This window comes from Macrotis lagotis, chromosome X, assembly GCF_037893015.1.
Source record: "Macrotis lagotis isolate mMagLag1 chromosome X, bilby.v1.9.chrom.fasta, whole genome shotgun sequence".
In the NCBI taxonomy this organism is placed as follows: Eukaryota; Metazoa; Chordata; class Mammalia; order Peramelemorphia; family Peramelidae; genus Macrotis; species Macrotis lagotis.
The window spans coordinates 667,716,800-667,743,741 of record NC_133666.1 but is presented as its reverse complement, the minus strand read 5'-3'; the positions used below and the strand labels follow the sequence as shown (position 1 = coordinate 667,743,741).

At 42.0% G+C, this 26,942-nt stretch overlaps 1 protein-coding gene across 3 annotated transcripts in view; it reads right to left on the bottom strand.

Annotated features, from left to right (window-relative positions):
* Positions 1–5,927, bottom strand: part of CCDC92 (coiled-coil domain containing 92) — a 42,397-nt gene extending 36,470 nt beyond the window's left edge. Inside the window, exons 1-2 of one of the 3 annotated variants that reach the window (XM_074205413.1) lie at positions 5,849–5,927; positions 2,057–2,206 (exon numbers count right to left, since the gene is read on the bottom strand). The gene's annotated coding sequence lies outside the window, so the exon portion shown is untranslated. Of the gene's footprint in view, positions 1–2,056; positions 2,207–2,952; positions 3,263–5,848 lie in introns of those variants that run through there. The other 2 variants (XM_074205415.1, XM_074205416.1) reach the window with 2 other exon arrangements.
* Positions 5,928–26,942: the final 21,015 nt, after the last annotated feature.

The window sequence follows — 26,942 nt, the reverse complement described above, 5'->3', positions numbered from 1 at the left end:
ATAGGGCAGAGCCTTATTAGCCAGACAATAGTCACAGGCCTGCCCATGTCTGATGGAGGAGACCGTGCCTTACGTCAAAGAGCTAACATTCTATCAGAGCAGGATTATTCCTGTTATTTCCAAGTTATCTTTTCCATGAGGGAGTGTCTGGGCTGACAAGGGAGCTAGGCACCCCCCCCCCCCCGCCACCCTGCAACACGCAGCCCTGGCATAACTCTGATCTGCCTGCATGCACTCCCAAAGTTATTAGCTAGGATCTATTTGTTTCACCAGACATTTCTAGCATAGAGATAAAGACAATGTTGATATATTGTAAAATCTCCATGATTTCTTAGAACAGGCAGATTATCACAGGATTGATTTTGTGATAAACAATATGATATAAAGAGCTATAAAAAAACAGATCTAACAACCGGGTGGGGGAGCAAGAGCATAAATGAGACGCTTTAGCAATCTCTTGGAAGAAATTGTTAAAAAAAAAACAAAAAACAACCTCATCTACTGACTTTCACTATTTGTTGACTCAAAAAGAACGAACCACAAATTTTATCTGAGGAAAAGAAATCCTTGGTTTGTATATCACTAATCATATTCCTTATCTCACTACTGCATTCCTATTTAATAGGTTATATGCCATCGCAGGCCAGAACTTTTTTTTTTTTTTTTTTGGTTGGAGTCCTCTTAAACATAGGAGAATCAGTTCCCTACAGCAGCACAGGAGTGAATGGAGGGTGCATGAAGGGTACCCTTTGGTGCTGAGATAGAAAAAAAAATCAGGTCACTAAAACCAGTCCTTGGACTTACTTCAAAATTTCAGCTGCAAATAGACATCATCCATTTGTAATTGATCTTCTTGCAAATGGCTTTCATTAAATAAATTTCAGATCATATAAAATTTTTTTTAAAAACTGTTATAGCAAAGAAATAACTTTAGAGAGTCTTTAAAAGTACCATTAAATTCGCTGCAAATGAACTGAAGTAGTCTGAATAATGATGGGGAATGTCAAACTAGGGAGAAAAATTCAAAATGAATAATATACACGAGGAATTCTTTTTTTTTAACAATCAAAGTTTGGGGTTTTTTTTGTTAACCCTGGGAAAAGAACATAATTACAAAGTCTAGTTTCCAAGAGAAGTATCTTTGTCATTCGGATTGATTTATATCTCCATGGGTGACTGCAGAAGCTTGGAGTGCCATCCCATGGGTTATCTTGGGTATTGGCTGATAGTATTTCAGAACTGCTCTGCTCAATTATGATGTATCCTATTAATAGGCTCCTATCATAGACACAATATTGCTTTATTTGTGTTCTTTCAATGTTACATTTTAATATATATATAAGGTTTTAGACTGATAAATAATATATAAAATATATAAGCCCATTGAAAACTATACAAGCCTGAAAATGGTTTTGCACAAAGAAGTCAGATAAAAGAAAAGAAAAGTTTGGCTAGATTAAATATATAAAACCCCAAATGATTTGGGACTAGCAAAAGCAAACAATTTCAACAGCATTTTCTATTAAAAAACAATGCCAAGGAAAACCAGGTGATTTTATTTATTGTGCAAAAGAAATGATTATAATAAAAAAAACTACTTTAATAATAAACAAATGCCCCCAAATAAAAGTCTCTTAAAAATAAAGAACAGGATTAGTGATAGTTGGTTACAGTTTTTTGATGTGTGCAAAGTTAATAAAGCTTAAAAAGTATTAAGAAATCTGCCTTTACCAAGAAAATAAATAATAGAAATGATTACAGAACATGAGTATATATTCTTTTTTTTTCTGGTGAATTAGTGCTTCTTTTCAGGTCAGCCACATAACTTAATCTGCTATATTTGGACGCCATCACTAGATGAAATACTTTTGAAGTCAACCATTAGCCACAAATGGTCCAAATTAGATGTCCTTTAGTAAGCTAGCCTACTAATTCATCCGGCAGATGACTAATATTCCTGTCAAACGTGAAGTTTTATTACATGTTGGGCTTCATTTCCCAAGCCAAAGGTTTCCTATACCACAGGTTCATAGGCATGCCACAAAGGGATACTCACCCTAAAGGGGGGACAGTGCAACTTGCCAAAGAGGGTTCTAATCTCCACAGCGATGTTCAAAGGCATTAAAAAGATGAAATGGCCCGAGGACTCCTCCCCGCAGTAACAAGCACCCTCGGAGGCACATTTTTGCCACAAATACTTCCCCTCCTAGACAAAGAGAGCCAGACTTGTTGGCAGCTTCTCCGGCACCTGCAATGCGGATCGCAGCCCTCCTGACAAGCCCACCCCAGGAGCCGGACCAATTCTGGGGGCTCCTGTCTTCCCCTACATCACTGGCCACCCCCTGGAGACTGGGCAGAGACCCAGCAGAGCCACAAGCAGAACCCATGGTTCGTTCAGCTCCAGTACATCCTCCTCCTCCTCCAGACCTCTGGAGCTTGCGAAGGCGAGTGTGGTCTCTACCACCATTCCCACCCCCCCCCCACTCCCAAATGAGCAAACCTCCCTGGGTGGGAAATCCATCAGCCCCAAATGACCCCCACCCAGCCTTCCTTGAGAGCTGACATTTTACTTCACAGGGGTGGTGGGCCTTCTTCTGACTTATCCTCACTCTGGGACTACGACAAGCACCCCAAAACAGAGAAATTCATTTGGGGTTCAAAGATGATGGATTCTTTGACTCTGTTCTCCTCCTCTGCTCTCTACCTACAGCTATGGAACAGAGGATTGAATCATCCTTTGCCTCCCAAAGGAACAAAAAGCTTCAAGGCCGGCCCGGTGTTGGGGGGGGTGATGGCAATTTCCCTGGCTTGTGGTACCCAGATGCCCCATGACACTTACCCATATTCTGAAAGACGGAAGGGGTAAAGGGAAAGGGGTCATGGGGGACAGCAAGAGCTTTTTTTCCCCCAATTTTCTTTGCTAACAACTTGGCCCTCCCCATCACAGCTCACCTGAGGGTGGAGATGTCCTTTGTCCTTTAGGCGGATCTCCCCCTTCTCTCACTCCTCCTCCTCCTCCTCTCCTGCAGCTGCTGGGGCAGGTGGCCCATGGGCAGGGCAGGGAAAGGGAGAGGAGGAAGGAGGAGAGGAGAGGAGGGGAGGGGAAGGCCGGGCTGGGCTCTCCCTTCTCCCCCTCCCCTTTCTCTGGTCCTCAGAGGTCAGCCTGTGCAGCCAGAGCGCATCTCCCAGCGCTACCAGCCCAAATAAAGCAATGCACCCTGGGAGTGGGAAGGTGATGGGGGGCTTGGGAAGAAGGGAGGGACAGGCTGGCAGAGAAGAGAAGATGAAGCTGGGCTGAGGAGGTGGGACCCAGAAAAGGGGTGGAGAGGAGAAGAGGGTTGGAAGAGGAGGTGGCAGAGGAGGGACCAGAAGAAAGGGAGAGGCTTGGCCAAGTGCTTAAGAAGGCAGTAGCCAGAAGAAGGGGGGGGCAGGAATAGAATGGGAGAAATAGATAAAAGGAGATTGGAGCAGAGATGAGGAAGGGGAAGGAGTAGATGGGAGGAATCCTAGAATCTGAGCTGAAAAAGTAGTTAGCTAGTTTATCCCCTACTTGAAGCATGACTATTCTCTAAAATGTCCCCATCAAATGTTTGTGAAATTAGAGACAGAGGAAGGAGAGGGGGAGGAGAGACAGAGACAGAGACAGAAGTGGAGGAGAGGGTTGGAGGAACGTAGAGACAGGTGGGGAAGAGACAAGATGCCCACTGGGAGAACTGAAAGAGGAAGAGGAAAAAGTAGATGGAAGAGGAAAAAATACAATGGTTGGGGAATGAGGAGGAGGAAAAGGACAGATGGAGGGACAGGATGTGAAGAAGGGCACAGGTGGAGATGGTCGGGAGGAGGAGGAGGAGGAGGAGGAGGAGGAGGAGGAAGACACAGGATGGGCAGTGGGTGGGATAAGGTAGGAGCCATGTTAAGGACAAAGGAGATGGTAATAAAAGAAGGTGGATGAGAAGATAACAGGGAACAGGGACTTCAGGGTGGGTGAGAAGAGAGAGACAAGGTCCACATGAAAGGAGAAAAGGTCAGTGGGATGATGCAAATGAGGAGGTGTGATGAAGGATGGGTGATACTGGAATCCCCCCATGATGAGTTACTACCATGTGACCCTGCTCAAATGATTTAATCCCATTTCTGAACTATAAAATAAGGCAGCCCTCCCAAAAGCATCCCTTATGATTCTGTGGAAAGGACTTTCCTCTTGATGATTCTATGACAAAAGTTTGGAGGAACAAGCAAAGAGTTAAGCAAAGGATGGCAGAAAAGGAAGACTTGAAGGTAGATAGGAAGAAGAAATGGAGAGTGTGAGGAAAAGGAGATTGTGAGATCACAGGTTGAAAGCTGGAAGGACCCTCAGAGGCCATTTGCTCAAACTTCATAATTTTATAGGTATCAATGAAGAAGAGGCCAAAAAAGGTGGGAACAGGAGGGGGATTGCAAGCAAAAATAGCTAACATTAATACAGCACCTACTATGGGTCAGCTGTACAGTTATGTCCTAAGCAACTTTAAATTATTCTTATTTGGCCCTCACAACCTGCCTTGCTGTTGAGATGAGGTTAAGTGACTTGTTCAGAATCTCACTGCTAGTAAATGGCTGAGGTTAAATTTGAACTCGGATCTTTCTGTCTCTAGGCCTACTGCTCTATTTTCTGTGCCTGAAGACCCAAGATGAGCTGAAGGAGGGCAAAGTTAGCCTGAATCTCCTAAACTTGCAGTGTGAACATTTCTGCCTCAAAAATTGGCAAAGTCTAAAATCATGCCAGCTTCTTGTTGCCCGTCCGAGGCAATGATGGTGCAAATGTCCATAAAGCTGGTCACTTCCAAAGGGCATCGTGCTTGTGTTTTGTGGTTGAGGGTGGCTTGCCTCACATTTGCCAAAGGTGGTGCTGGTGAAGGCAGCGGGGTTGATGAGAATGAGTGGGCAAGTCTAGAACCGGGTGAGGGGAGCAGACAGGAGGAGCAGAAGAGAAAAAGAAAAGGAGACAGGGAGGAAAGGGAAGGAGGGGAGGAGGGCCCAGACTGGGCAGAGGCTGGAGGAGGAGGAGGAGGAAAAGGGAAGAGACAGGGAAGGGGAGGAGGAAGGGGAGGAGGAGGAGACAGAGCAGAGAAGGAGTAGAGGAGGAAAAGAGGAGGACAGTAGCAGAGAGGGAGGGAGGGGGAGGAAGAATCTGGAAGCAGCACAGAAGGGAGGGGAAGGAATGGAGGTGAGGGGAGGAGGGAAAGGGGGGGATGAGGAGGAAGGTTATGTGATGCAAAGGAGAGAAGGGGGAATGGAGGGGCAGGAGGGAGAGAGGAAAGGGAAAGGGGAGAAGCAAGAGGGGAGAAAGAAGTGGGAGGAAAAGGATGGAGGAAGGAGGAGGGAGGAGGAGGAGGGGAGGGAGGGAAAGGATGGAGGGAGGAGGAGGAAGGAGGAGGGAGGAGGAGGAAGGAGGAGGGGAGGGAGGGAGGGAAAGGATGGAGGGAGGAGGAGGAAGGAGGAGGGAGGAGGAGGGAGGAGGGGGGAGGGAGGGAAAGGATGGAGGGAGGAGGAGGGAGGAGGGGAGGGAGGGAAAGGATGGAGGGAGGAGGAGGAAGGAGGAGGGAGGAGGAGGAAGGAGGAGGGGAGGGAGGGAAAGGATGGAGGGAGGAGGAGGGAGGAGGGGAGGGAGGGAGGGAAAGGATGGAGGAAGGAGGGAGGAGGAGGAGGGGAGGAGGGAGGAGGGGGGAGGGAGGAGGGGGGCGGCCGAGAACTCGGAGCCAGGTCGGGGTCCCCCCGGCGGTGGTGTGGGGCTCCCCTCCACGTTCCCCTCCCCCCGTGCCCCCCGCTCCCCGGCGCAGCCCGGTGGGGGCGCAGAGCCCGTACTCACTCAGTAGGGGGCGGCGGAGCTCCCCGCTTTGGGGGGGAGGGGAGGGGGAGGGGGCGGCCGGTGGGACGCAGGCGCAGAGCTCAGGGGAGACCGCACTGCGGTTGCCCGGGCAACGCAGTCTGCGCCGGCGGGGCGGGGCGGGGCGGGGCCGCGTGCTGGACGACCGGGGCCGGCTGTCTCTGTGAGCGCCGCCGCGGCGGAGTGGGAGGGGAGCGAGGGCGGGGGGAGGGGCGGGGCAAGAAGGAAGGAGCCCGTGTGCGCCTGCGCGCGCGTCCCCTTCCCGCACCCGGCGGAAGCCTCCGCCAGAGACCCGCGGCGGCCGCGCGTGCGCACGGGGGCCCGTTCAAGCGGAGCCCGGAGGGAGGGGCGTGGCCGGCTGTCCGCTGAAGGCGTGGTCAAGCCGAGGAGCCCGTATTAAGCGCCCCGAAGCCCCGCTGAGCGTGGGGGTGCTCATCTCGGGCTCCCGGGGGCGCAGTGGCCGAGGCCGCGGAAAAGCCCCTTAAAATCCCTCCTCCTGGGGCGGCTGGTGGCGCAGTGGAGAGAGCCCCGGCCCTGGAGTCAGGAGGACCCGAGGTCAAGTGCGGCGCAGACACTTCACACTGACCTGGCCGGGTGGCCTTGCCTTGCAGAAACCTAAAAAAGAAAAAAAAGAAAAAATCCCTCATCCTGTGAAAACCTCGAAAAAGCTGCTGCGCATCAACAAGGGTGGGGCAGGGGGAGGGGAGGGGAGCGCCTCTGAGCCCCCCGACCTGGGCCCAGCCGGGCTCCGGGGGAAGAAGCGGGGACAATGACGGCACTTGACCACCTCCTGCCTCAGTTTCCCTAGCTGAAGAGTGGTGAGAATGGCAGCGCCAGCTTCCCAGGGTGTTCTAAGGCTCTAATGAAATAACACGTCAAATTGCTTGCAAACCTTAAAGAACCACATCAATAAATTCTTAATGATTATCCCTACTACAATGCTCATCCATTCATGGAGTCAGTCAATAGACATTTAATAAGTGCCTACTGTATACCAGGCCCCTATGTGATGGGTATACAGAACGAGGCATCAAGGGGATTAAATCTAACCTATGACTGCTAGCTCTGTCCTGCCCGCTTGTCTAACCCCCTCCGCATTGAGAACCTTTCAGATAGGACATTGAGAGCAAACATCCAATTTTCCAAACACTTCAGTCTATTTATTCCTGGATAATTATATTATAGTAAGGATATAAAAAAGTTTGTCCTTCATTCTTGAAGAACGTGACATCGGAGAGGTGAGGCCACGACAGTCATGTGAATTGGATTTGAGTGAGGCGGGGCTGTGCTAGGTCACTAGTCTCATTTTCTTCCCCAGAGCCACCTGGGTCCAGGGACCAGATGGGAATCAGGATGCATGGACATGGCCCTGGATGTGGGGCAGTCAGAGTTAGGTGACGTGCCCAAGGTCACACAGTAAGAGTCAAGTGTCTGGGGATGGAATTCAAACTCCTGCTCTCCTGAGTCCAAAGCTAGTGCCGCCCACTGCCACCACCTAGCCACCCAATAATTAGTATAATTATATATTATTCCCATCTGAAACTGTACAGAAGTTCTGTCCTTCCTAAAACTGTAAAAACCTTAAAAACAAAGGGTTCTAAATAAAATAACAGAAAAAATAGGTTTTATTCTCTGAAATCTTACCCCTAAACCTTAAGGTGGATACCACTGAGAACATGACCACACCTTCAATTGGGAAGAGTTGATTTTTATACAGAAATAGAGAATAGGGGAAAATCATTTTTTTTGGCCTCACCATGAACGTTGCCCAATATCTCTGCCCCAAACTAGCCCTCAAAGACTCTCATCCTTGTACCATACTATGGGATCTCTTGTCGTCTCTTCCTCGCAGGACCAGCTCTGAGCATCCTGTTCATTGTCCTGAGTTTGTGATCAACATAGCAAAATATGCCTTGGATTAATTTATTACTTATTGCTATGTGAAAACTCTAAGAAATCATTGTTTTACCAGGACTATACTTTTGAGAAATTATACTTTGGCAGTTTCAAATGTGATCTGAGCAGGTCAGAGTCTACCTGTAAGCCCTTCCTTAGTCTTGGACAATGGCATGCCTCTCTATGCTCAGTGTTTTGCCCACTGTTTTAGACTGTTAGCTCCTATGCAGTCAATCCTCTGGGCAACTTCCCTCTCCACTCCCCTTCTCTCCTCAGTCTCTCTCTTCTCTCTACTTAGCTCCGGTTTCAATTCCCTTAGTCATTTTTGTTCTGCTGTTTTCCAAGTGTAGAGTAGTTCTGCTTGCTCATCCTGGAGTCAGAAAGTCTCAATTCCTATCCCCCCCATTGTGTGATCCTGGGCAAGCTCTGTTTGCCTTCACTTCTGTTTGTCTCAGTTTCCTCAGCTGTAAAAATGGAGATGATAATAATGACACCGGCCTCCCAGGGGTATTGGGAAGATGATCAAATGAGACTATATTTGGAAAAAAGCTCTTAGCACATGCTTGCCACATTTTTGTTGTTGAGTCTCATATAACTCCTGATGAACCCCATTTGGGGTTTTCTTGGCAAGGATACTGGAATGGCTTGCTATATATCCTTCTCTAGCTCATTTTACAGATGAGGAAACTGAGGCAAAAACTGATGAAGTGCCTTGCCTGGGGCTGAAAAGCTAGTAGAAGTTTGAGACTTCTTGAGGCAAACAAGGTTAAGTGACTTTCCCAGGGGCACAAAGCTGGTGTCTGAGGACAGATCAGAACTCTTGAATGGGAGCCAAGCCCCTATCCTAACTACCCAGCTACCTGGTTGGCACATAGAAGGCACTACTACTATATTAATGCCTATTCCCTTGCCTTGGTTCACCTTCCCTTTCCTCCTCTCTTCATCAGGATTGTTTCTCTTCATGTTGTAAGAATTTCTTTCTTCAGAGCTTCCCCAACCCTCTTGGATACCAGAGCCTTTCTAGTGATTGGTGCTATTGCCTCCTGAGCAAAAGGACACTGACACTTTGGGTGCTGTTCTTATCATCTGGCTAAAATTCCTGCCTCTTTTACCCCTCTGGAAACTATTTTTTTTACCTGTAGGTTCTATCCCCACCATTAGCTCCTGACTTGGGGGTTATTTCTGCCCCCCCCCATTATTGCTACCCTGACTTGTTCCCCCCTGCTGCCCTGACTGGTTTCTGCCCCCCTGTTGCTGCCCCCCCCCCCCCGATTGCAGTTCTGACTTGCTGAAAGCCACTCTGCCCCCTAGACTGTTACTCCAATCACTGCCATTGCCCCTGGATGCTACCTATCTAGCACTACCTTCTGAAACTAGATCCTCCTCTCTGAACACCACCATGCTTGCCTCTCTCAGCTGTTTTTACCCTTTTGAGTGGTGGCTCTGCTCTCTTAGCTAGATGGGCTGGCGAATGGGGGCCGTACAGGGAGTCAGGAAAACCTGAGTTGGAATCCTGCCTCAAATAGTAGCCATGTGACCTAGCCATCATTTAATCACTCTTAGCTTTCATTTCTTTGATGTGTACAATAGAAAGAATAATAGTATCTAGTTTATGGAATTGTGAGGGTCTAATGAGAGTGCTTAAAGGCCCACATACATGCTAGTCATTAATAATAACAATAATTATTATTACTTCTTCTATCACCTGGGGAATCAGGAATAAAGGTCGAGAGGACTGACCAGTAGCCAGACAGGCAGTCTCCCTGCAGACCTAGGAAAGCTGAGCAGTTAAGAGTCTGGCTACCTCCTTGGCCTCTCCATTTGGAGCTATTCCACATGAAATATTGATATGGAAGTTGGAGGGGGTTGGGGAAGGGGAGGGCAGTGTTTGTGTTCTGCTGCCGCTGCTGACTAATGACCAGAATGAATGTTGGACTGGGGGAGGTGAGAATTTTCTCATGGCTCAAGAGACTTCCTACAAAAGCAGAGAAGTCAAGCCCTTTCTATATAGAAGGAGCTTTATTGTTGAACCAAGTAGAAAGTGGAGGAGGAGGTTGGTGGAGAGGCTTTTAAAGCCCATGAAACAGGTCCTTGGGTTCCTTCCAAGTGACTCCCAGGAGATGGTGGTAATCGTCAGTGTTATATGATCTGGGAGCTTTGTTGTGCTTTTAAGATTCAGCTCTGTATGATTTTTTTTTATAGTGCCTTCCATCCCAGAGGAATCCAAACAAATATAGAGGATAAGCTTAGGAGGAGGCTGGACGAGGTTAACTCCTTATTAACCAGATGAACAAGGTGGTAGGGAGAATACTATGTTAGAGCATTCAAGGTTTGCCATTGATCAAATGTAAGCTCCTTTTTTTTAATCTGCTCTTCCTTGACCCACTGGGTTACATTAAAGATGGTTAGTTAGTTCTAGTCCATACATCTTGGGCTACCTCCTCGACTGGCCTTTTAATAGCTAGCTAACAGTACCACAGCTGAGAGACTGAGAGAGGAGAGTGCTTATAGAAACTCAGCTCAGTTCCCTGGAGGGGAAGCCTATGCCAGCATTTGTGAGAGCCCTTTGGGGAGCCATACAGCTTCAGGAGAGGAGGATCCATGTGGCCATGGAGTAAGGGAGACATCATCAATGCCAGAACAGAGTCCTTTCTTGCATCTTAGAAAAAGAATGCAACATAGACTGCATAAGGAGAGAGACAGTGTCTGGAAAGTCAAGGCACCCCAACAGTCCTCACTGACCACACTATCTTTGCAGGACTCTTCCACTCTTCATTCATAATTTGTCAAAATGAAGATTTATAATTTGTATGATGAAGATGACTAGGACAGGAAAGGGTCTTTTCATCACATCGTGTTAGGACAAGATGCAAATAAGATGCAAAATGGGAATGTTTAGCCTGGAGAAGAGAAGATATAAGGCAGAAGTGAAAATAGAAATCATATATCTTAAAGATTATCCTGCTAGGAGGGTTTAGTCATGCTCTGTCTCAAGGAGGCTGAACTATGCACAAAAGCAAAGTTACAAGGAGGAATATCTAGACTTGATGTAAGGAGAAGCTTCCTAGAGATATTCCAAAAGTGCAGTGAAAGGCCTTGGGAAGCAGGTTTCTACCCTCACCTGAGGTCTTTAAGCAAAGGATTAACATCCTCTTATTGGTCATGGTATATAGTTATATTCAATATATCTAAAACAGAATTCACTGTCTTTTCCCCCAAAACACCATCCTTGTTTTGATCTTTATTTACTACTATTATACTATTACTATTGGTAGAACTACCCTTTCCAGTCCCCTAGGTTTTACTGACTTGAATATTTCTTTCTTTTCTTCTTCTTCTTCTTCTTCTTCTTTGAAAATACAGCAAGAAGAGGTGTGATGACTTGCCCAGGGTCACTCAACTAGTCTGAGGCCAGATTTGAATTTAGGCCTTCTGATTCCAGTCCCAGCTCTCATTGATTGTAGCCTTGCTCTTCCTATCTTTACACATTAGCCCCTTCCACCTAATTTACCATTCAGACAGAGTGGCTTACTTGATGCTTCTCACACAGAGCACTCTATTCTATTCTCTCTTTCCATGCCTTTGCACTGTTTATCTCCCCAAAGAAATCTCTTTCCCCACCTCTGTCTTTTAACATCTTTGGTGTCCTTTAGGACTCAGTTTGAATTCCATCTTCTTTAGGAGACTTTTGGCAAGTTGAAAGGAATACCCCCTCAGACTCAGATTTATCTGAGAGAAGATGTTAGGAGATTACAGATGGAGGACTTGATGGAATCTCAGATCCTATCTAATCTTAGCTCTTTGTTTCACAGATGAGGAAACCGAAGTTCATGGGGTTTAAGAGATTTACTCAAGGTCACATGGGTAGTGATCATAGGAGGCTGAGTTTCTACTTCTAAACTTTGATTCCAGAACCAGTGATCTTTCCACTGTTCCATGGTACCTTTCAAAGAAGCAATCACTTTTAGTTAAATTAGAAAGAGAAGAATAAAGGTGATTTTTTTGAAAGGGGGATTTGACCTGTGAAAAAGACTTGGTTTAAATTTGGGGGAGGATAAATTTGGGAAAACCACAAATTAAACTGAAGGAATTGAAGGAAGAGGAGAACTCAATCTGAAGGAAGAAAGAGATTAAGGATATCACAGACTCAAGGCTAAAGAGAAGGTAGATAGGTGGCAAGACTAAGTGAAAAAAATTGTTGAGTAAAATAGATTGCTAAGTAAAAGTTGGTGAAATAAAGAAGATATTGTAAGAGAAGAGAAAGTAGGTTGCAACAAAGGAAAGGATGTTAACTGTCTCATCATTAAGAAGTCATAAAAGTCTATAAAAGTGCTTAGGAGGTATGGTGTAAAAATAAGTAGTTTAAAAAAAACAAGGTTGAGAATCTCAAAACTGAGGGCTTAAGTAGATTTTGCTTACATATTATATATAATATTATATACTTTAAGTTATAAATTGCATATCTAATATATATTATATATAACATAATATAATATGTATATATTACACACATAATATATATCATATATTTGCATATATATATATATATATGTATTTACTTGGATTGAGTTCAGCATTTTGATTTAATCCACAACAAACAATCTAGGTACCAAATATAGACAGATCTTCCCTTTAGAACAAAAGGTGAAGGAATTTGAGGAATGCTTCTCCAAAATGAAGGTTCATGAAAAAGAAAGACAATGAAGTATTCCTAATATATATATATTATACATTATATACATATTATATATACATATAGGTTCATGTAGATGTCTATGTTACACACATCTAGGTATGTGTGCATAGACATACATATGTCTATATATGTATTTCTCTATTCTTAGATACACATATATGAAGTGAGACTTCAATGTGAGGGGGAAAGCGACTAAAGTTGGAAATGGGAAGATTATTACACGGAGGAAGGAAAGGAGTTGCAAATTTGAGACTCACCTTGAAGACGAGGGAACTGATTTCTCTCAGCTAGAAGCAGTCACAGAAGGTGCCAGGGTCAAACAGTGAGGGTAGAGGAAGAAGAGAAGACCAGGGTTGGCTGTGAGTTCCTGGGTAGGGGTACTTAAATAGCTATTTGTTGACCTGGGAACAATAGGAAAAAAGATTTGCTGCCTTTCTGGCATTTATGCACAAAAACATAATGGAAAATACTGGAAGACTTGGCAAAAAGGACGACCACTACTGAATCCCAGTGATTTCATTTGAGTACAAAAAGTATTACCAGAAGGAACCTAGAAAGTGTTACCAAAGTTTATAAAGATTTGGGAAAGAAACTGAAGACCATAAAGCCACAGATTACATTTTTCTTTCTGTTGCCCATTGAAGGTAAGGGATACAGAAATGAAAATTTTATTTGGGAAGTGAACAGTAGGCTAAGATATTTGTAGATCATAGCTTAGAATACAATGAATGGAGATGCTGACCACGGATGGAGTATAACTAATAGAAGAATTAAAAAAAGATTTAAAAGTAAAAGCATGGAAAGGAGGAGAAAGATGCCTGTGTATTTATATCCACCACACTACAAACTATAATAAAGGAAGAATGCTTTTTGACATACCCAGAGATTCCTATGAGACAAAATCCAAGAAAGGAGCCAGGAATAAAATTCATTGTTTCAAATGTCTATATCCAAACATCCCAAGTTTGGGCAAAACAAAGAAACTCTGATGAAAATCTCATAGTTATCATTGAAATTTGGTGAGTTACAACTCATGCATGGGAGATAGTTTTGGAATACATGGATAAAAGGGGATGGTTTAGTATTGTATATTAGGAAGGCATGCTCATGAAACGTGATGAAAAACTGTTCAGTGAATGACAATAGAGGGAGAAACAAAAGTGATTTTTGTCAATGATATATACTACAGATCAGCTGGACAGATAAAGGAAATAAAAGAAGAAGAATTTGGTAAATAGACAAGTATGATATATTAATGGAGGAATTCAATTATGAAGACATCTTTTGGTGCTCTTTTTCTCTTTGTGAAAAGAAATATAGTATAATTACAATAATGCTAATTTCTTCAATGGTCTTCCAGTACAACATAGGCTTTTATGGTACCTTTGGTAGATTGCACAAAGATATGACCTACATATGTTTGTGTTTTAAAAAATAGACTTTGCAAGTATGAGACATAGTTAGAGATTTGCCTGAAAAAAGATCTTGTTGGGGTTTGCATACTTCAAGGTAAGTACAAGTCTGCAATGTGATATCAGTCTTCTGATAAATGTTTAACAGCTATCTCTCTGGTGGCAAATCTCTTATTAACATTTATCCATCACTTCCTAAAATCTGAACAATCAATAAAACAATAAATTGATCCCTGCCTATTTCCAACGTGTAAATACTCACACTGAAAATTCAACAACCAGAAAAAAAGGCTCAGTTTGACTCTTACACACCCCTGGTGATCAACGTTGTATGCTCATAGGGTTTTGGAGATGAAGGTAGCCTTAGAGGTAATTTCTACAATTAGCCTGAAACTTAAAACGCTTTCCCCCTTTCAAATAATTGTATTTTAGTTTCCCTGGAAGGATCAAGTTATGAGACCCAACCATACTACTTCTCAGCATTCTCAAAGTACTGGTAGAAATGATGACTAGAGTCATGGTCAGTAATCTTTGAAAGACTCTGAAAAAGGACAGGAGAGGAGTCTCAGGATAGGAAAGGGACAAATGATGTCTTGCTTTTCATAAAATGGAAGATATAGGGGGCAGCTAGGTTGGTGCAGTGGATAGAGCACCAGCCTTGGAGTCAGGATTACCTGGGTTCAAATCCGACCTCAGACACTTAATAATTACCTAGCCGTGTGGCCTTGGGCAAGCCACTTAGCCCCATTGCCTTGAAAAATCTAAAAAAAAATAAATAAAATGGAAGATAAAAAAATGTGCAGCATGGTCTAGTGAGTTTGATTTTGATTCCTAGTGTAATCAATGAGATTGTTTTGAGCTTCTGAGTAGGGGGAACTTGTCTTTTCTCCCAACTTGACTAATGGAATCTATGTTTCTTTTGTATTTATTGTCTTCCAGTCTTGATTGAATAAGCACTCTGAGATGGGAATGCCCAGATATCTAATGAGTATAAGTATATACTCATTTTTTTTGTCTTTTTTTTTCGTAAGGTAATGGGGTTAAGTGACTTGCCCAAGGTCACACAGGTTAATTATAAGTGTCTGAGGCCAAATTGAACTCAGGTCCTCCTGACTCCAGGGTCAGTGCTCTATCCACTGCGCCACCTAGCTGCCCCCTATACTCATTAAAAAAAATATATATATACTGTATAATACGTAATAATAATATATAATTATAGATACAGGTATATACTTTATATAATATAGATGTAATATATATTATAGATAATACAACATAAAATATAGGTGTGATGGATATATACAATGTATAATATAGATGTAATATATGTTAAAACACATAACATATATGTAACATATAATAGATATGAGGTTGATGATGATAATGATGATGATGTTTGTTCTTCATTCTCAAAGAAGAGCATGACATCAGGTAAGTGATGCCATGACAAGCAAGTGATTTGAGTTTGCGTGAAAGGGGGCTTGCTAAATCACCAGCTTTTCTTTCTCTTCCGAAGCCATCTGGATCCAGTGGTCAGATATAAATCAGGACAACTGGAGATGACCCTTGTTGTGAGGCAGTCAGGGTTAAGTGACTTGCCTAAGTTCACACAGCTAGTCAGTGTCAAGTATCTGGGAGCACATTTGAACTCAGGTCCTCCTGACTCCAGGGCTGGTGTTCTCTCCATTTCAACATCTATGATTATTATTGTAATTCATATAGTTGTTATGTTAATATATAATGGAGAAGTAATATACTATATATAACATGCAATCTAGATGTAGATTCATTTAGTCTGGAGGCCATCTTTCCTTCTATTAATAAACTTCGTTTGTCTGTTTGTTCTCAAGCTCTCCGACTATTTTCTTGCTCCTGAGATCTTTGGTAAGTTTACTTTACTCCCTTTCTAACTTCTTCCTCTGTCATGGTAGTTTCTCTGGGGACCACCAGGACTTGAAGCTGCATCACTCTCTTCCCAAGATGGACAGTTTATCTTTCACTGTCCCCAGTCTGTCTCCAGGTATTTCTGGGGGACAGAACTATTTTAACCTGGATATCAGTTCCCTTGGCTTCCAACCTGGTGGGTCTACACCTATGCTTTCATTCTGCTCCAGCTCCCCCTTTTCCTTAATTTTCTGGTATCATGTTGCCCTGCCAAAGCAAGCTTTAGCTTTTGGGTTTTCATGTTGCAGGAAAGAGGAGAGGGAGCAGAGTTGAGTTTTTCTCAATCAGTGGGATAGCTTGTGCAGTCCCCTAGGAGTGTCACAAGTAGCTAGGGGCTTTTGGAGATGGTCTTCTCTGCTCTTAGTTCACTGGAGATATCTGAGCCTTGTGGCTTGAGCACAATTCTTATTTTGAGGAGGACTGAGAGATCTTGAGGATGGGAGAAAATGTCTTGTCCTTCAATTGTGGATCATGTGACACTCTAGGGAATTTTCTAAACTTAAGTTAGGCTTCAGATAAAGACTTAGATCAAACTAGCAGGAGCAGAGTCCAAAACAGATTTAATTCTAGCCTAGGAGTACTCAACCTTTGTTTGGTGGCCCTTGAACTGAGTGTAGTGGCTTTCATTCTCTACTATGATTAGAAACCTTGCCAGCCTGTCTTTATCACAGACATGTGTAGTCACCCTAGCAATAGGGGGCCAAGTCAGTCATAATGGAGCTCTGAAGAGCACCTCAGGTGAAGACTAAAGTCCACTAGATGGTAGAAGCAAGGACTAGTAGAAGTAGGGACGTGGCAGAAGCCAAAGAAGAACGACAAAGACTTTCAGTGACAATATAACACCCCATTGTGAACAGTCCCAGAGTCCCAGAAGAGAACAGTGATCTGAGGGAGTGAGATCAAATAAGAAGAGTATAATCATCATCATCATCATCATCATCATCATCATCACTATCATCATCCTCAAAATCAACATCACTGACATTTATATAGCACTTTGAAGTTTGCAAAGGACTTTCTTTAGATTATCCCATTTGATACTCACAATGACCCCTTGAGATGGGCATTAGCAATATTATTATCTCCATTATACAGATAAAGAAATTGAGTCTAAGAGAGGTTAAATAACCTGTCCATAGTCACCCAGCTAGTAAGCATCAGATGTGAGCTTTGAACTATGTCTTTCTCATCTTATGTCCTAGGCACTTGCTACCATAATATGACTGATTCTCAGGTTTCTGATTTAAAAAAAATGATTCTCTCTGAAGGCCCCCTAGCCACTTGTGTTCTCCACTTGCATTCTTTGGATGTCTTTCCTTACATGTGCCTCATGTATGACCCCTCTTCCCATTGATAAGAGTATGATTTTGTGGGAGATGTGTGCCAAATTTTTTGGAGGAGCAGGAAATATTCAATTGCAAATATTCTTACTGTGTCACTTCATTAAATGCTTAGGACTAATTATATTCTCTACTTGACAAGTAAAAATGAACAGATGGAAGATGACTTGTGAGCTGTAACTTTGGATGAATGGGGACCTTGAACTTAGAATTTCTGAGGGGGTCACATGTGGATGGAACCACATCTAAATCAGCCAATAAGAAGCCTATGGAAACCAAAAAAGAAAATGTGCATGTCTCTCTGCCATCATGTCACATCATCATCAAACATTTATTGGCATCTTCTGGGTGTTCTTACATTATGATACATCAGAAGACCACCTTTTCTTGATATCCTTTCTTTCCCTGCTTTTAGAGACAAGAAACATGCATCAATACCTGAAAACTGGCTTCCTAGCAATCTATAACATTTTTAGTAATCCTCATTTGATTTTAGATAGTACCAATTTTACAATTCTGTTCCTTGATATTATATTTTATACAATGTAAGGTCACAATATTCTCAAAGGGAAATTAGTAACTATTTATTCAGAGATCTAAGGAGGAACCCTTACTTTAAAAACATAATATTTGGAGGTAACTAGGTGGCACAGTGAATAGAGCACTGACCCTGGAGTCAGGAGGACCTGAGTTAAAATTTGACCTTAGACATGTAATAATTGCCTAACTGTATGACCTTGGGCAAGTCACTTAACCCCATTGCCTTAAATAAATAAAATAAAAAAAACCCTACCATATTTGAGGGACAACTAGATGGTACAATGGATAGAGAGAGCCCTGGCCCTGGAGTCAGCAGGACTTGAGTTCAAATTCTTCCTCAGACATGGACTAGCTGCGTGATGCTGGACAAGTCACTTAGCTCCAATTGTTTCTTCCCTACACCTCAAAAAGGGGGGAAAGACAGTATTTGAAACAAAGAGAAGAACAGTAGATAGGGTAGTAGATAGAGATCTGGAGTGAGGAAGTTCATCTCCCTGTTATGGCAGTAACCAGCTATATATAGATCACAGTCAAATTGCTTAATTGTTCTGAGTCTTATTTCTTTTCTATAACTTAGGAATATAAATAATAATTATAATTATAATCACAATCATCATCATCATAAAGACTCAATGAAGTTAAGTATCTAAAGTACTCTGTGAGCTTTGAACAAGTAATTTAATTTTTTTGGATCAATGAGGGATTTGACCTAGAATACTTCTAAGTTCCCTTTTCTCTAAATCTATGATCCTATCTATACCTAAATCTCTCTCTCTCTCTCTCTCTCTCTCTCTCTCTCTCTCTCTCTCTCTCTCTCTCTCTCTCTCCTTCCCCATCTATCTTTCTGTCCATTCATCTATATATCATCTATCTATCATATCATCTCTATCTATCTCTGGCTATCTATCATCATAATAATGATGACAACAACAGCAATAATAAAAGCTAACATTTATATAATGCCTTCTCTATTCCAGACCCTGAGCTAAATTGCTTTACAAATATTATCTCATTTGATCCTCACAACAATTCTGCAAGGTAAATGCTATTTATCATCCACACTTGACAGATGAGGAAGCAGAGGCAAATACATGGTCACTCAACTAGTAAGTATCTGAGGTTGGATTTGAACTCAGGTCTTTCTGACTCCAGATCAGCATTCTGTCTGTTGCTCCATCCATCCATCCATCCATCCATCCATCCATCCATCCATCCATCCATCCATCCATCCATCTCTATCTAGATATCTATCACCTGACAGTCCATCTGTTTTTCTATCTATTCATGTATCTATCTTTGTGTATGTATATTTCAGCATGTGAATATAATATATAGAAATCTGGATTCAGAGCTAGCCAGTTAATCTGATAACACTTTTTAAATTAAATTAAATTTTTAAAAAATTAAGCACTTTAGAATGTGTTATATATTGGAACTATAAAGGCAAACATGTTCTCTCCAGGAGTTCACATTCTAATGAGGGGGACAACATCTAAATAAATATGGATGCATAAGAAATATGCATCATAATTAGAAGGTCATCTCAGGGAAAGGACTCGTGGAATAATAGCATCAGAAAAAGTGTCTTAGAGAATATAGGATTGGAGTTGAACCTAGAAGGAAATCAGAGGCTGAGCTGAGGAGGGAGAGCATTCTCAGCCTGGAGGACAGCCCTTCTCTGACTGATCTTTCTTGGTCTGACTCTTGGTGAAGGACAATGCTATGAGAGGAGAGCCTTGGGTCTTATTGCCTCTGATGCCATGTGGCCCCAAGAAACAAGTCTTGGTCTTTGACTTCTGTTTGCTATTTTTGGTGATGGGTTTGAGAGTGGGTGTCCTGGTGTCCCAGCATCTCAGAATCAGGGTTTTGCAACCAGAGCGGCACTAAACTTCAGACCAATAGTACCTAAGAGAAGGAATAGTATGGCAATGATATCACATCTAGAGGTGAACTTGGTGAGATTGAGGTTAGATTTGAGTCCAGAAACTAAGATGGAATTAGGGAGAGAGTGACTCTCAAGGAATGGGGGAAATGTTTATACTAATTCCTTTTTCTAATTGATGATGGGCATTTAAATGAACTGGTGTTCTAGTCACTCTCTGGCACATTAACAGTAGGAAGAACATCACTGGGGCTGGAACTCACTCTCTCCTCTATTTCTCAAAATTCCTAGCTTCCTTCAAAATTCCACTCAAGGTCTCTTTCTTATAGAGAGAGACTGTTCCTGATCTCTCCACTTGCTTCCCAGGTGAGTGTGTTTTTACTCCTCTGTCTATATGTTGTTTCTCCCAATAGAATGTATGCTCCTCAAGGGAAGACCCTCTTTTGTTCCAGTCTCTGTGTTATAAGATTGTAGACTTAGGGAAGAGAACTGAGGCCAGATTCTAAACCCCTATTTTTAAATAGAGGGGGAAAATAAAAATAAAAATAAAGAGTAAACAAAATGAAAGAACTAGTAGAAACCTCAGTGGTCATCTAGCTGGCTCAACTTCCTTGTTTTAGAGAGAAGGAAGCTAAGTCAGGGAGGTGATGTGACTTGACCTAGGTCCCATAGGTATTATGTCTTACCTTGCTCAAGTTCTGTTCAGTAGCATGTCAGAAAGCGGAGAGGAGGCAGATGGAGGATATCATCCAGGGTGGAGATGAGGCAAGCAATGGAGCCAGAGGTCAAGGGAGCAAGGACTAGAGAGGAGAGGAAGTAGGACATTTAACTGGTTAATTAGAGGGTAAATACTGGAAGGGATGCTAAGTGGTGCAGTGGATAGAGTCAGGAGGACCGGAGTTCAAATCTGACCTCAGGCATTTGACATTTACTAGCTATATGACCTTGGACGAGTCCCTTAACCCTCATTGCCTCACATCCAGGGCCATCTCCAGTCATCTTGATTCATATCTGGTTACTGGACCCAGATGACTCTGGAGGAGAAAGGGGGGCTGGTGACAGTACAGCACCCCTCCCTCACATCCAATTCATGTGCTTGTCATGGCATCGTCTCCCCAATGTCATGGGCTTCTTCTAGAACAAAGGACAAACATCATCATCATCATCATCATCATCATCATCATCATCATCATCATCATCATCATCATCAAGAGATGGATTTGAATTGGGTTCTTCTGACTCTGTTTCCAAAGTGCTCTTTCCACTGTTGAAGGTCTCTTGGAAGGGGAAAGTTGACAGAATCAGGATTTGAACCTGAGACTGCTGATGCCAGATCTAAAGCTCATTCCTTACCTCCCTCCATGCATATCTTCACCCAGTCCAGATAAAGAGGAAGAGAGTTTGCATTTCAGGTTCAGTAATATTCCTTTTTCTGTTATGTCCAGTGAGTGACTAGTCCATTTAAATGCTTATTATCAATTATCTTTTATGGAGGGATAGAATAAACATCTTTTCCAGAAGTGACTTCATAAACACATACTGAATGATGTTTAAGCATAGTTGTGCCCACTTCAAAAGAAAGGTATGATGAGGCAGGGGCTTGGAATGAGGCTCATCAGCCCAGTCTTGGGAAGAATTCTATTGGCCACCTCAGTAGTGGAATTAGAGACCTTCTGAGTGATGTGATCTGTTTCTCTAGTTCTACCGAGACTACAATGAGAGTTCCATCACAAAACTGTAACATTAGTATGGGACATCGGAAAGCAAAAACAATATGATTATTTTATGAACCTGCAGAGAGATGAAAAATGAATGAGCACTTGAATATCTCCACTGACCTCTCCAAAGGAAAGGAGGGGCCACAAGCGAGGCATATGCATGCCAGCAATGGGGTGATGATCAACTCTGATGGACTTGATCATTTCTGCAGCACAATAATCAAAGACAATTCTAAAAGACTTGTGATGGAGAATACAATCCACATCCAGAGAAGGATATGTGCAGCTTAATTGCATTTAAGTTTTTAAAAAAGGGTGTGTTATGAATTATGTCATATTTCTAATTTTTTCTTCCATTGGGTGATTCTTCTTTTACAACATGAATAATGTGGAACTATGTATAGCATGATTATAGATGAATCTATATTACATTGCTTTCTACCAAGAGGAGGGGACAGGGAAGAGAGGAGAGAGGGAAGGAGAAAAATGTAAAGAATGATTATTGAAAACTACTTCTATATATAGTTGGGAAAAGTAAATAAATAAACATTAAGAAATAAAATAACATAAAAATCTCACACTGGAATCATAGAGTCAGACATGACTGAAAATGTGTCAAAATAAATGAATGTTTTCTAATTGATTGGTAACCATGTTATCTTCCCCTATTAGAATGTCAACTCCTTGAGGGAAGAACCTGTGTCTATTTTGTCTTTTATTTCTCAGAGCTTGGTTTAATGCCTGAGTCTTGAGGTAGCCAGGTGGGAGAGAAGAAGGGAAGGAAATGAGGTTTTATATATTACATACTACATACCTGTCTATGTTACCTCATTTTGTTTATTATTATTATATAATATATGATTATCTAAAATGATATTATCTCATTTTTATCCTCACAGCAACCCCACAAGGTAGGTGCTATTTATTATCCACATTTTACAGATAAGGAAAGTAAGTCATACAGAGGTTAAGTGACTTGCCAGGGTCACAGGGCTTGTAAGTGTCTGAGGTTGGATTTGAATTCAGGTCTTCCAGGTCCTCTCTCTATGCACTGCATCATCTAGCTAGGAATGGATAGGATGGTGGACTTGGAATCCAGAAGCTCAATGTTTAGATCTTGATAATTAGCTATTGTATGGGCTCTGGGCAAGAAATTTGACCACTCTCAGCTTCAGTTTCTATGAAATACAAATAATATGAGCACATCCCCACAGGGCTGTTGTTAGGCTCCAATAAATTAATATTCATAATGTACTTTGCAAACTCTAAAGCACCATATAAATGCTTGTTATCATTAGTGGCAAATGCTTGATGGGTCTTTTCCTCTTATTTTATTTTTATGGATTAAGTTATGCTCTTTGAAAAATTTACAAGTTTGCTCATTTACATAATGAAGGGGTTGGACTAGAGCATTTACTAACAAATCTTTCAGCTCAGAATGAAATGATTTTCCTGTGATCAGTCTCTGCTTTTTGGGCTTCAATTTCTTCATCTATAAAATAATAGGGTTGATTCTCTCTTTGAGATGAAATGAAAGGGACACACACACAGATAGAGAGAGATAGATAGAGAGAGAGAGAGACAGAGAGAGACAGAGACAGAGAGGGGGAGACAGAGAGAGAGAGAGAGAGAGAGAGAGAGAGAGAGAGAGAGAGACAGAGACAGAGAGGGGGAGACAGAGAGAGAGACAGAGAGATAGAGGCAGACAGACAGAGACAGAGACAGAGAGGGAGGGAGAGAGAGAGAGAGAGAGAGAGAGAGAGAGAGAGAGAGAGAGACTACAAAGGGAAACTTGAAGAGACAAAGATCTTGCAGAATTTATTGCAGACTATAAGTCTTGCTTGGCAGATTAAGGAGAGGACTTTGGAAAGCAGCAGAGAAATATGGACTCGATTCTCTAAGAAGTTGAAGACTAGTCTGTTTTTGGTCCTGCAGCTCTTTCCTTCACACCTTTGTCCTGGTCTGGAGAGACTCCGCTCCCCCATCTCCTCTAAGGTTCCTCCCTTTGTTCAGCCTCAGCTAGCTGATCACATCACCCACCTACTGTCCCCCCTCCTTGGTTAGTGCTTTTCCTCCTAAGTCACCTCAAGCTGCCCCTGGCTGGGATGACCCTGCAGAAGGTGAGAAGTCTCCTTTTGGAGTCTCTGCAGTGGGAGAAGCTGCTTGTACAGAAGTTCTCGGAGCCTTGAGGGTGTGTGAGGGTGGGTGCATCGTATGGATGGAAGAACTGGCCAACGAAACAGAAACAACAACAAAAAAGAGAAACGAAAACTAAAACAAACAAAAAAAGCCCCATCTTAAAGTGTTTGGTGTGACTTGGGCGCCACCTGCTGTTTGTTGTGTAGAACAAGGATCTAGCCAAGGACCACAGGCATCCCTGGGGTTCCAAACATAGGGGTTTCAAGGATGGCAGAGCCATGGGCTCATGGGGTTACAGATTGAGATTTGGAATGGACTTTCCCAGTCATTGAGGCCAATCCATTCATTTTGTAGATGAGGAAACTCAGGATGAAAAAAGTTCAATGATCTGTCTAAGGGTGTATAGGTAGTAAGCATCAGAGGCAGGATTTGAACCCAGGGTAGAAATCTCTTCACCGGCCCATGATAGCTGTAAGGGACATTCCAGACAATCAGTTCATCACCTCCGGGCTAGAAAGGACCTTGGTGTCTGCACAGGCTAACCCCCAACTAAGAAGGAATCTATTAGGAGCATTGGCATGGGTACCAGGTATGCCAGGTGGGCCTCATCTTTAAATTTGTATTTGCTGAACCAAATTTATTTGTTAAGTAATAGAAGTATTTAGTTACATTTTAATTTTTTTAATTTGACGACTAAAAATAGTATCATTCTATCATTCATGTGTGTGTTTGATAAATGTTTGCCATAAAAAATGTAATTCCTAAGGTGCTCACAATATTGAAATGTGCTGCTCATTTCAATGAGAATGGGCAATAGAACAACATGTGTAAGAAGATGGAAGAAAAACCATTTTGACTGAATCAGACAGTATAGGAAGAGGAATAATGTCCAGAAAAGCTACCAATGGCTAATAGGAGTTTAAACATACATGTATGTATATATATATATATATATATATATATATATATATATATATTCATATATCTGGTTTGATAGAGGTTGTCGTTACACAAAGAACATTGTCAAGATGCTTGTCTGAAATTTTTGTTCAATTTTTATTTTTTGTATGCTTCATATGAGAAAAATATTGCTCATAAATAAACATTCTCCCCAAAGAGACATGAGGAAATGTTCGTGAAAAGTTGCATATTATTCTTTAGGCAGGTATAACTTATAAAAGGCCAATAAAGACATTTGAATACATTTTTATTTAAGTTCCATATCTGATTGCATATTTACGCATACTATTTGTAAGTGTGAAGGCAATGTATTGATGTCAATTAAAAATGGAGCGGCAGGGGCAAGCTAGTTGGCACAGTGGATAGAGCACCGGCCCTGGAGTCAGGAGTACCTGAGTTCAAATCCAGCCTCAGACACTTAATAATTACCTAGCTGTGTGACCTTGGGCAAGTCACTCAACCCCATTGCCTTGCAAAAATCTAAGAAAAAAAGAACGAAGTGGCAAATATACTGAAATACAGCTAGTATTTTCTTTTTTTAAATTTTTTTTAGTTGATATTTTCTAAAATCTTGAAATTCACTGTTGAAGTACTATGTCAAAATAGCAATTAATGCTGCATTCAATCAAGTTGTTGCAATTATGATGAAGTTGTATAAACATTTTAAGTATATTCTATTTGCATATCTTTTGTAAAAACACAAAAAGCTCCAGTAATCTATGTGTCAGCACATTGTTGGCTATGTGAAAAAGTGGAGCCATGTTAGTTAAGAGTGAAGTTGGCACCATTGGTCCATCTACCCCTTCATTCCTTCATTTTCTGGCCATGGTCACATGAATGGTCTTTGAGGGCCACATGCAGTCCTGGGGCTTCAGGTTGGACACATCTGGTCTAAGGGTTGCTTGCCGCTCCCAAGGCTCCTGGCCCGTCCCATTAGATATACTTACCTGAGCACTTAGCTCTGCTCAGACTCTGTATCCCCTGAACCAACTTGAGACTGACTCCTTCTTCCTGTGTCCTCAAGTTCTACCAAATTTCTCAATCCCCAACCTTTGACCTTCTTTCTGAGTTTAACCCCCTTAAAGTCATCTTCACATTCTTTGTTCTTCTTATTGTCTGCTGATGAGGTCATAGTCTAATATTTAAGGGACTACTGGGACATGTTAGGACCAGGTGAGAGTTTGAGTTAAGATGACCTGGATTTGAACCCCAGTTCTGAAAAGTTCTACCAGTGTACTATACTGGGCAAATCATTCACTCTGTTTGGGACTTGGTTTCATCATTTGTAAAATGAGTGGGTGGACTGGTCTATAGTGATTCTATCTGGAATCTATGAACTTGTTTTTTAAAAATAATTGTATTTGATGACCAAAAGTCAATACAACTGTGTGTACCCTTTGATCCAGCAATACAGGTCAGTATCCCAAAGAGATCATAAAAAAGGGGAAAAGTTCCACATGTACAAAAATATTTGTGTTGACAAAGAACTGGAAATGGAAGGGATGCCCATCAATTGGGGAGTGGCTGAATAAACTATGACAGATTAATATAATGGAATACTATTGCTCTATAAGAAATGATGAGCAGGTAGGTTTCAGAAAAACCTGGGAAGATTTACATGAACTGAAGCTGAGTGAAGTGAACAGAACCAAGAACATTGTACACTTTAACAGCGACATTGTGTGATGATCAACTATGATAGACTCTTCTCTTCTCAGCAAAGCAATGATCAGAGACAATTAAAAATTTGTTATGGAAAATGTCTAGAGAAAGAACTATAGAATCTAGATGCAGACCAAAAAATTATTTTCACTTTTTAAAATTTGTTTTTTATTTCTTCTTTCTTGTAGTTTCCCCCTTTTGTTTTGATTTTTCTTTCACAGTGACACTAATGTGGAAATGTGTGTAACACAATTATATAAACATAACTTATATTAGAATACTTGCCCTCCTAGAGAGGGGGAGGGTAGGGTGGGAGGGGAAAACTTGACAAAAATATATGTTGAATATTATATTTACATATTATTGGAAAAAGAAAAAAAGTTTTTCAGCATGATTGATTTCCTTTGTAATCCTTTGTATTTTATTTTATGCAATTTTCAACATGATTCTGAGGAGGGGTCCTTTAGGCTTCCCCAAATTGCACAAGGGACCCAGGACACAGAAAAGGTAAAGAACCTCTTGTGTAGAAGCAAAAGGCTTTAATGATCTCATCTTATCTCACAACTCTGTATATTAACACTGTATTTTTTTCTTAGTTTGTTTATTTATTTATTTTTTGGCAAGGCAATGGGGTTAAGTGGCTCATCCAAGGCCACACAGCTAGGTAATTATTATGTCTGAGGCCAGATTTGAACTCAGGTACTCCTGACTTCAGGGCCCATGCTCTATCCACTGCACCACGTAGCCACCCCACTAACACTGTATTTTTATGAAGCTTCTTCATTTCTGTTTCAGATTCTCTGGATTTCTGTTAAGAATGTTTTGGGAATTCTTGTATTGAGACCCTCAACAAAATGAAACTTTTTTTTTGAGTTTGTTTGGCTGTT